We start from the raw sequence: 8,346 nt of genomic DNA, 5'->3' as shown, positions 1-8,346 counted from the left end.
TTTCCCACGGCACACCAGACAATCAGGGGCGCCGAAAAGGGGCGGGGGGTAAAGGAGACGGATTCTAGGGGCCCATGATGGAGGGGGGCCCAGAGAGGCCCCTAATAATGATGAAATTATAATACAGAAAAAATAATGACACTGTGTTGGGGGCCCTGTAAAGATTCTTTTCATGGGGCCCAAAATCCCTAGCGGCGCGCCCTTGCAGACAATATCTCAGGGCACTGTAGTGTGCCGCGGCACAGTGGTTGAAAATCACTGCTCTATGCTGCTTATGCTAATCATGAGTGAAAGACCTGGATCGGGTCATCTGCGGGGGAGTTCAACCCCCAAACATAAAACACTTTAAAATGAATAAAAAACACATGTGGTGCTCAGAAAACAGCCCACACTAGAACTATGTCATCTTTTTGAACAAACTCAAAGACATAACAATGTTATTGTGAGCTTAGTGTAATTTGTTTTTGGTTTTCAACACCCCCTGACTTTTGGACAGATGGTACAACCAGGAAGTGGAATAGCCTCGCAAAATGGCCGCAGACTGTTTAGACAAATCAAAGGGAAAGGTGAGCAATGCTAACACACACAAATATTGACTAAACTATCTAACATTTGGTGGCCTAATAAGGCCTTTCCATACAACTTTTTTTCAATGTGTGCATTATTAAGCTCGTAATTGTGTTAGTAAACCTTGAATGAACATAATGTGTGTAAGGTAAAACAGGCTACATTTAGCATGAAGTTTTTTTAATGCTGCCAGATTTGTATGGAAGTCTGTTTCTGCCACACATAAAATGGTAAGTCATGAGTATGAGATAAAAAGGTTGTAATTATGAGATAAAAAGTCCTATTTATGAGATACAAAGTAGTAGGGGTGTAACGGTACATAAAAATTTCGGTTCGGTACATACCTCGGTTTAGAGGTCACGGTTCGGTTCATTTTCGGTACAGTAAGAAAACAACAAAATATACATTTTTTGGTGATTTATTTACCAAATTTGTAAACAATGGCTTTATCCTTTTAACATTGGGAACACTATAATAATTCTGCCCACGTTAATCAACATTAAACTGCCTCAAGTTGTTGCTCAGATTAAACAAAATGACAAAACTTTTCTTCTACATATAAAATGTGCAACATTAAACAGTTTCAAGTCAACTCACCATGCTTAATTTATTACAGCATTTGGGAAGCCTGTAGTTGATTTTTATTATGTAAATGTTATATTTTTATCAACATGTGATAGCAGGGACCCTGCCATTCAAAACTAGACTGCTTTATTACTAATGATTAATGTAACTATAGCTAAAAAAAAAAATAGTACAATAGCAATAGGAGAGACTATTCATCCCTGAACACCATGGAGTTCATGTAGGCTTAATGATGCAGTTACATTATTATATCAACTATCAGAGACAGAAACTCTTCATTTAACATAATGTCATTTTTTGCTACTTCAACACAGCTCAATCAACACAGAAAAAGGTAAAGTGAAATAACAGACAGACAGGGCGTTGCTGTCCGTAACACACACACACACACACACACCGCAAAATTAGCTAACGTTACGCTAAAAGCTAATTAGCCTTCACCCCAAGCCAGGACTGCGAGCGAGCTGAGCTGCCGTTTAGGTTTCTAGAAGGTCAACGGGCTCATAGTGATGTTACTAGTAGTTGACGGGGAGGTGTTTATTATAATTTGGGGAGACTCCGCTGCCTGATGCTTACCTGCTAAACACCTACATGCTCATCACAACGCTGGAGCACTGACAACATGCGCTCTGAATACGCACTGCTGATTGGCTGTTACCGCTCTGAATACGCACTGCTGATTGGCTGTTACCGCTCTGCGTGTAACCAATCAGATGGTTGTGTGGGTGGGACAATGCTGGGTGCTGTGTAGAGCACTGACAGAGACAGAGGCAGAAAGCGGAGCAGCTTGTTAAGACTTTAGCTTCGGCGGCTACTTAATATGTTCGTGCGGAAACTTGTTCGGTACACCTCCGAACCGAACCGAAACCCCCGTACCGAAACGGTTCAATACAAATACGCGTACCGTTACACCCCTACAAAGAAGTATTGTGCGATACCACTGATTTTCTTTCAAACCCGATACTGAGTACAATTCAGGCTTGTATCGGCGATAGTTTTTAATTTATTTTTATGTGAAATAAATGCCGAAAGTGAATGCATTTGTTTGTTCTATCACCTGCACTCAAACCTCCTCCAAGGCCTGAACTTTTCCCGGTGTGTGTTTTCACCTAAAATTAATACAATTTCATTTTAAATGAAAAATACATTTGAAATGCAATTTTAAATTAAAGTTTCATCATTTGTTTTTAATTTGTATATATTTGTAATAATACAATTTACAGTGTCAGATGAATCAAAGTTGACATATAACCATATGAAATATAACATTTTACTACATATTGTTCAAATCAAAGATCCTATGAACGCCTATTTAAAATTAAAATTCTTGAAATACATCAATACATAATTTGTGTCGTATGATACATAAATAGCGACTTGTCCAGGGTGTACACCGCCTTCCGCCCGAATGCAGCTGAGATAGGCTCCAGCACTCCCCACGACCCCGAAAGGGACAAGCGGTAGAAAATGGATGTTATATAAATACATTTTAAGCAAATGAAATGGATACAAACTTGTACAAAGAAAAACAAGGTAGTACTAAGCTAATATAATTTAATAAAATTATACTGTGTGTATGTATATATATATATATTTATTTTTTTTTTATTTTTTTTATTTTATTTTATTTATTTATTTATTTTGTAATACATTGCAAACAAATAAAAAATATTAATAAATGATAAGTACATATACAACTGTAGAAATGTTTTGGAATATTTCTAAATTAAAAAAACACATTTGTAGAATATATATAGTATTTGCATGTACCCAAGTTTTAATTATAAGCCGAATGCAACTGAGATAGGCTCCAGCACCCCCCGCGACCCTGAAAGGGACAAGCGGTAGAAAATGGATGGATGGATGATCTATAAATACATTTTAAACAAATGAAATGGATACAAACTTGTACAAAGAAAAACAAGGTTGTATTAAGCTAATATAATTTAATACAATTATACTGTGTGTGTGTATGTATGTATGTATGTGTATATATATATATATATATATATATATATATATATATATATTAGGGCTGCAACAACTAATCGATTAAAATCAATTATAAATATAGTTGGCGATTAATTTAGTCATCGATTCGTTGGATCTATGCTGTGCGCATGCGCAGAGGCAATTTTTATTTTTATATATATATATATTTTAATTTTTAATTTTTTTTTATAAACCTTTATTTACAAACGGCAACATGTACAAACAGCTTAGAAACAATAATCAAAATAAGTATGGTGCCAGTATTCTGTTTCTTTTTCAATAAAATACTGGAAAGGATAGAAATGTAGTTTCTCTATTTTATCCGATTAGCAATCGATTAATCGAAGTAATAATCGACAGATTAATCGATTATCAAATTAATCGTTAGTTGCAGCCCTAATATATATATATATATATATATATATATATATATATATATATATATATATATATATATTTATTTATTTTTTTAAATACATTGTAAACAAATAAAAATATTAATAAATGATAAGTACATATACAACTGTAGAAATGTTTTGGAATATTTCTAAATTAAAAAAACACATTTGTAGAATATATATAGTATTTGCATGTACCCGAGTTTTAATTATAAGCCGAATGCAGCTGAGATAGGCTCCAGCACCCCCTGCAACCCCGAAAGGGACAAGCAGTAGAAAATGGATGGATGGATGGATGATATATAAATACATTTTAAACAAATTAAATGGATACAAACGTGTACTAAGAAAAACAAGGTAGTACTAAGCTAATATAATTTTATACAATTATACTGTGTGTATGTATGTGTGTATATATATATATAAAAAATATATACTGTATTTATATATATATATATATATATATATATTTTTTTATTTTTTTTATTTATTTATTTGTTTTTAAACACATTGTAAACAAATAAAAATATTAATACATGTTAAGTACATATACAACAGTAGAAATGTTTTGGAATATTTCCTAATTAAAAAAACACATTTGTAGAATATATATAGTATTTGCATGTACCCGAGTTTTAATTATAAGCCGAATGCAGCTGAGATAGGCTCCAGCACCCCCTGCGACCCCGAAAGGGACAAGCAGTAGAAAATGGATGGATGGATGATATATAAATACATTTTAAACAAATTAAATGGATACAAACTTGTACTAAGAAAAACAAGGTAGTACTAAGCTAATATAATTTAATACAATTATACTGTGTGTATGTATGTGTATATATATATATATATATATATATATATATATATATATATATATATATATATATATATATATATATATATATATATATATATAAAAATATATACTGTATTTATATATATATATATTTTTTTTTTAATTTATTTATTTATTTGTTTTTAAACACATTGTAAACAAATAAAAATATTAATACATGTTAAGTACATATACAACAGTAGAAATGTTTTGGAATATTTCCTAATTAAAAAAACACATTTGTAGAATATATATAATATTTGCATGTTTTCGAGTTTTAATTATAAGCCATAGCATGTCCGTGCAGTGGGGAGGGGGTGTGCCTGACATGTCATGATGTGCCATGTTAGTCACTGCCCCTCTGACAGCTCATGTCAATAGGAGGCTGATACAGCTGTCATCATGTCATGGTGTGAATGAGCTTGGCTAGGCCGCGCATGTCTGTATGCTTGTACTCTGCAGTGTGTGTGTTGTGTACTATATAGTGTAGTGTGTGTAGAGTCCCAGACGGAAACCCAGAGGACAGATGGCGGGTTCAGACGCAGACTGACACAGCGTAACCAAGTGATTACACACTCAATGACTCCCCCTGAAGAGAGAAAGTGAAAGGAGGGGTGAGGGAACGAGAGACAATTGAAGGTGGAGAAGCTGAGGGAGGAGGGGTGTTAGCGGATCAATTATTGGAAAAGTGTGGGTATTGATGGAGAAGGTGCAGGGTGTTAACATATGGATGGAGATGGTATTGTTTTATTGTCTTTAAGAGGTGTTACATGGGCAAAGTATGTACCGTATATTTCCGACTATAAGTCGCAGGTTTTTTCATAGTTTGGCAGGGGGTGCGACTTATACTCAGGAGCGACTTATGTGTGAAATTATTAACACATTACCGTAAAATATCAAATAATATTATTTAGCTCATTCACGTAAGAGACTAGACGTATAAGATTTCATGGGATTTAGCGATTAGGAGTGACAGATTGTTTGGTAAACGTATAGCATGTTCTATATGTTATAGTTATTTGAATGACTCTTACCATAATATGTTACGTTAACATACCAGGCACGTTCTCAGTTGGTTATTTATGCCTCATATAACGTACACTTATTCAGCATGTTGTTCACTATTCTTTATTTATTTAAAATTGCCTTTCAAATGTCTATTCTTGGTGTTGGGTTTTATCAAATACATTTCCCCAAAGAATGCGACTTATACTCCAGTGCGAATTATATATGTTTTTTTCCTTCTTTATTATGCATTTTCGACCGGTGCGACTTATACTCCGGAGCGACTTGTATTCCGAAAAATACGGTACCTGGTCATGCGGTACAATTACAGAAAGACGTGTCTATCGGACATTTTTGTCCATTATTTAGGCAGGCGGTCACTGATGTTAGATATGGGTTAAGACCTCAAAGGTGTTCTTTCACACAAAACTCTCCCAAAGCATGACTTTACTCACCGTGTTTTTTGCATGGAAACAGAAAAGTAAGTGCATTCCCTAAAACAGGGCTGACCCAAGCTAATTAGGGGCCCTAAGCAGAATTAATTGTGAGGCCCTTCTCCCACAATTATATTTTTTTCACACTATTTAATTTATGTCGAACGATTTTTATAATATTTTAATAAAACATGTATTCATTTTAGGACAAAACATGCATCAAATTGAATTTAATTGTGTCACACCCTTGTGACTGTTTTGTTATGTTTGCGTTTTCTCTGTGTGTGGTGTTTTAGTTCCTGTCCTGTGCTCTTATTTTGTAAGTTCTGATTGGCAACCGGGACCCACTTGCACCCGGTTGCCAATCAGTCTCCTATTTCACTCAGCGTCAGATCATTGGCGTTTGTTATGCTATGCCTAATGCCTATTTGATCTCCCACAAAAGAAGTGTGCAAGTCTGTTTGCACTCGCCTTCTTTTGTTTCTCTCACTATTAGTTGAGTGTTTTCCCACTCCTTCGTGAGTTTGTTTTCTTTTGCTTTAATAAATAATATTGCTGTTACTTACCATCTGCAACCACGATCGTGACAAATTGTCCAATAATGTTTGTTTTTAGTGCAAAATATCAAATGTGAGGTGGCGACTTGTCCAGGGTGTACCCCGCTTTCCGCCCGATTGTAGCTGAGATAGGCTAGCAAATGGATGGATGGAATAACAAATGTAACATCATGCAAACATGAAATTGCACATGTTTCTGGCACAACCCAGACCGGGAATGGAGGATCGGTCATCAGTAAACCACAGGCCTGCTATGAACATTCACACCAATAATGAATTTACAATTAGTCCAACATACAGTACGTGTTTTTGGACTGGACCACGGAAAAACTCGAGTCCGACCCACTATTGTTGTATGTATTGTATCGTGATATTGAGGGTTCGTCACACTGGACTGAGCTCTCGCTGCATGTTAAAATGCTGAGTCAGCATATGATTCACGGGTGTTTGGGAACATCACATGTACGTCCCCGTGTGTCTGAAACCTGTGTGTGTTTGTGTAAGTGTGTGTGTGAGCGCGTGAGGGCTGTCAAACCTCTGCCAACTGTTTACATCCTGACCAAACACACACGACTTCTACTAGAGTGTAGCTCAGCCCAGGTCAGGTCAAGTGGGATCATGGGAAACGGTCTCTGCGGCCCTTCTCACCTTTTTCATCTCAAAGCGTTCCAAAAACCTCCCAGACCTTGGGCTCGGTGCCCTTTGAGCTCCTCTTCTTCCCACTCAAGCATGTCACAGCTAATACGTGTGTTGTATACTACATGTTGTCGTCTTGTTGTCATGTTATGAGTTTAGAATTAAAATGTGGTTTTTGTTTTTAACATTTCAACTTATTCTGATTTCAGTCTGTTGTTGTCTTTATCTGGTAGAAATGTGACCTTTGCAAACGCATCAGTTTTTTTTTTAATCGACCAATTAGAGACTGTTCGCTGTTGCATGCGGTTAGTTTGAGAACCATTCTTGTTGGCGCTTCTCAATAAATTAGAATATTGTGCAAAAGTTATTTGATTTTAGGAGGGACCAAGTAAAGGCTCATGAGGTTTTACAGTTCTACTGGACTCTCACTATTATATTAGATCCACTATGGACTGGACTCTCACAGTATTATGTTAGATCCACTATGGACTGGACTCTCACTATTATGTTAGATCCACTATGGACTGGACTCTCACTAATATGTTAGATCCACTATGGACTGGATTCTCACACTATTATATTAGATCCACTATGGACTGTACTCTCACACTATTATGTTAGATCCACTATGGACTGGACTCTCACACTATTATGTTAGATCCACTAGGGACTGGACTCTCACAATATTATGTTAGATCCACTATGGACTGGACTCTCACACTTTTTATGTTAGATCCACTATGGACTGGACTCTCACTATTATGTTAGATCCACTATGGACTGGAGTCTCACACTAATATATTAGATCCACTATGGACTGGACTCTCACACTATTATGTTAGATCCACTATGGACTGGACTCTCACAATATTATGTTAGATCCACTATGGACTGGACTCTCACACTTTTTATGTTAGATCCACTATGGACTGGACTCTCACACTATAATGTTAGATCCACTATGGACTGGACTCTCACACTATAATGTTAGATCCACTATGGACTGGACTCTCACACTATTATGTTAGATCCACTATGGACTGGACTCTCACAATATTATGTTAGATCCACTATGGACTGGACTCTCACAATATTATGTTGGATCCACTATGGACTGGACTCTCACACTATTATGATAGATCCACTATGGACTGGACTCTCACACCATTATGTTAGATCCACTATGGACTGGACTCTCACACTATTATGTTAGATCCACTATGGACTGGACTCTCACACTATTATGTTAGATCCACTAGGGACTGGACTCTCACTATTATGTTAGATCCACTATGGACTGGACTCTCATGCTATTATGTTAGATCCACTATGGA

The 8,346-nt window shown here is 36.0% G+C and overlaps 1 long non-coding RNA gene across 1 annotated transcript in view; it reads left to right on the top strand.

The window, feature by feature from the left end:
- The first annotated feature begins 652 nt into the window (after positions 1-652).
- LOC140679956 (uncharacterized) overlaps positions 653-8,346 on the top strand; it is a 162,219-nt gene continuing 154,525 nt past the window's right edge. Inside the window, exon 1 of the long non-coding RNA XR_012051246.1 lies at positions 653-797. This is a non-coding gene — a long non-coding RNA (uncharacterized lncRNA). The remainder of the gene's footprint in view (positions 798-8,346) is intronic.

This window comes from Nerophis lumbriciformis, linkage group LG27 (assembly GCF_033978685.3).
Source record: "Nerophis lumbriciformis linkage group LG27, RoL_Nlum_v2.1, whole genome shotgun sequence".
Taxonomy (NCBI): domain Eukaryota; kingdom Metazoa; phylum Chordata; class Actinopteri; order Syngnathiformes; family Syngnathidae; genus Nerophis; species Nerophis lumbriciformis.
The sequence above is the reverse complement of the archived record's forward strand: the minus strand, read 5'-3'. Positions and strand labels throughout refer to the sequence as shown.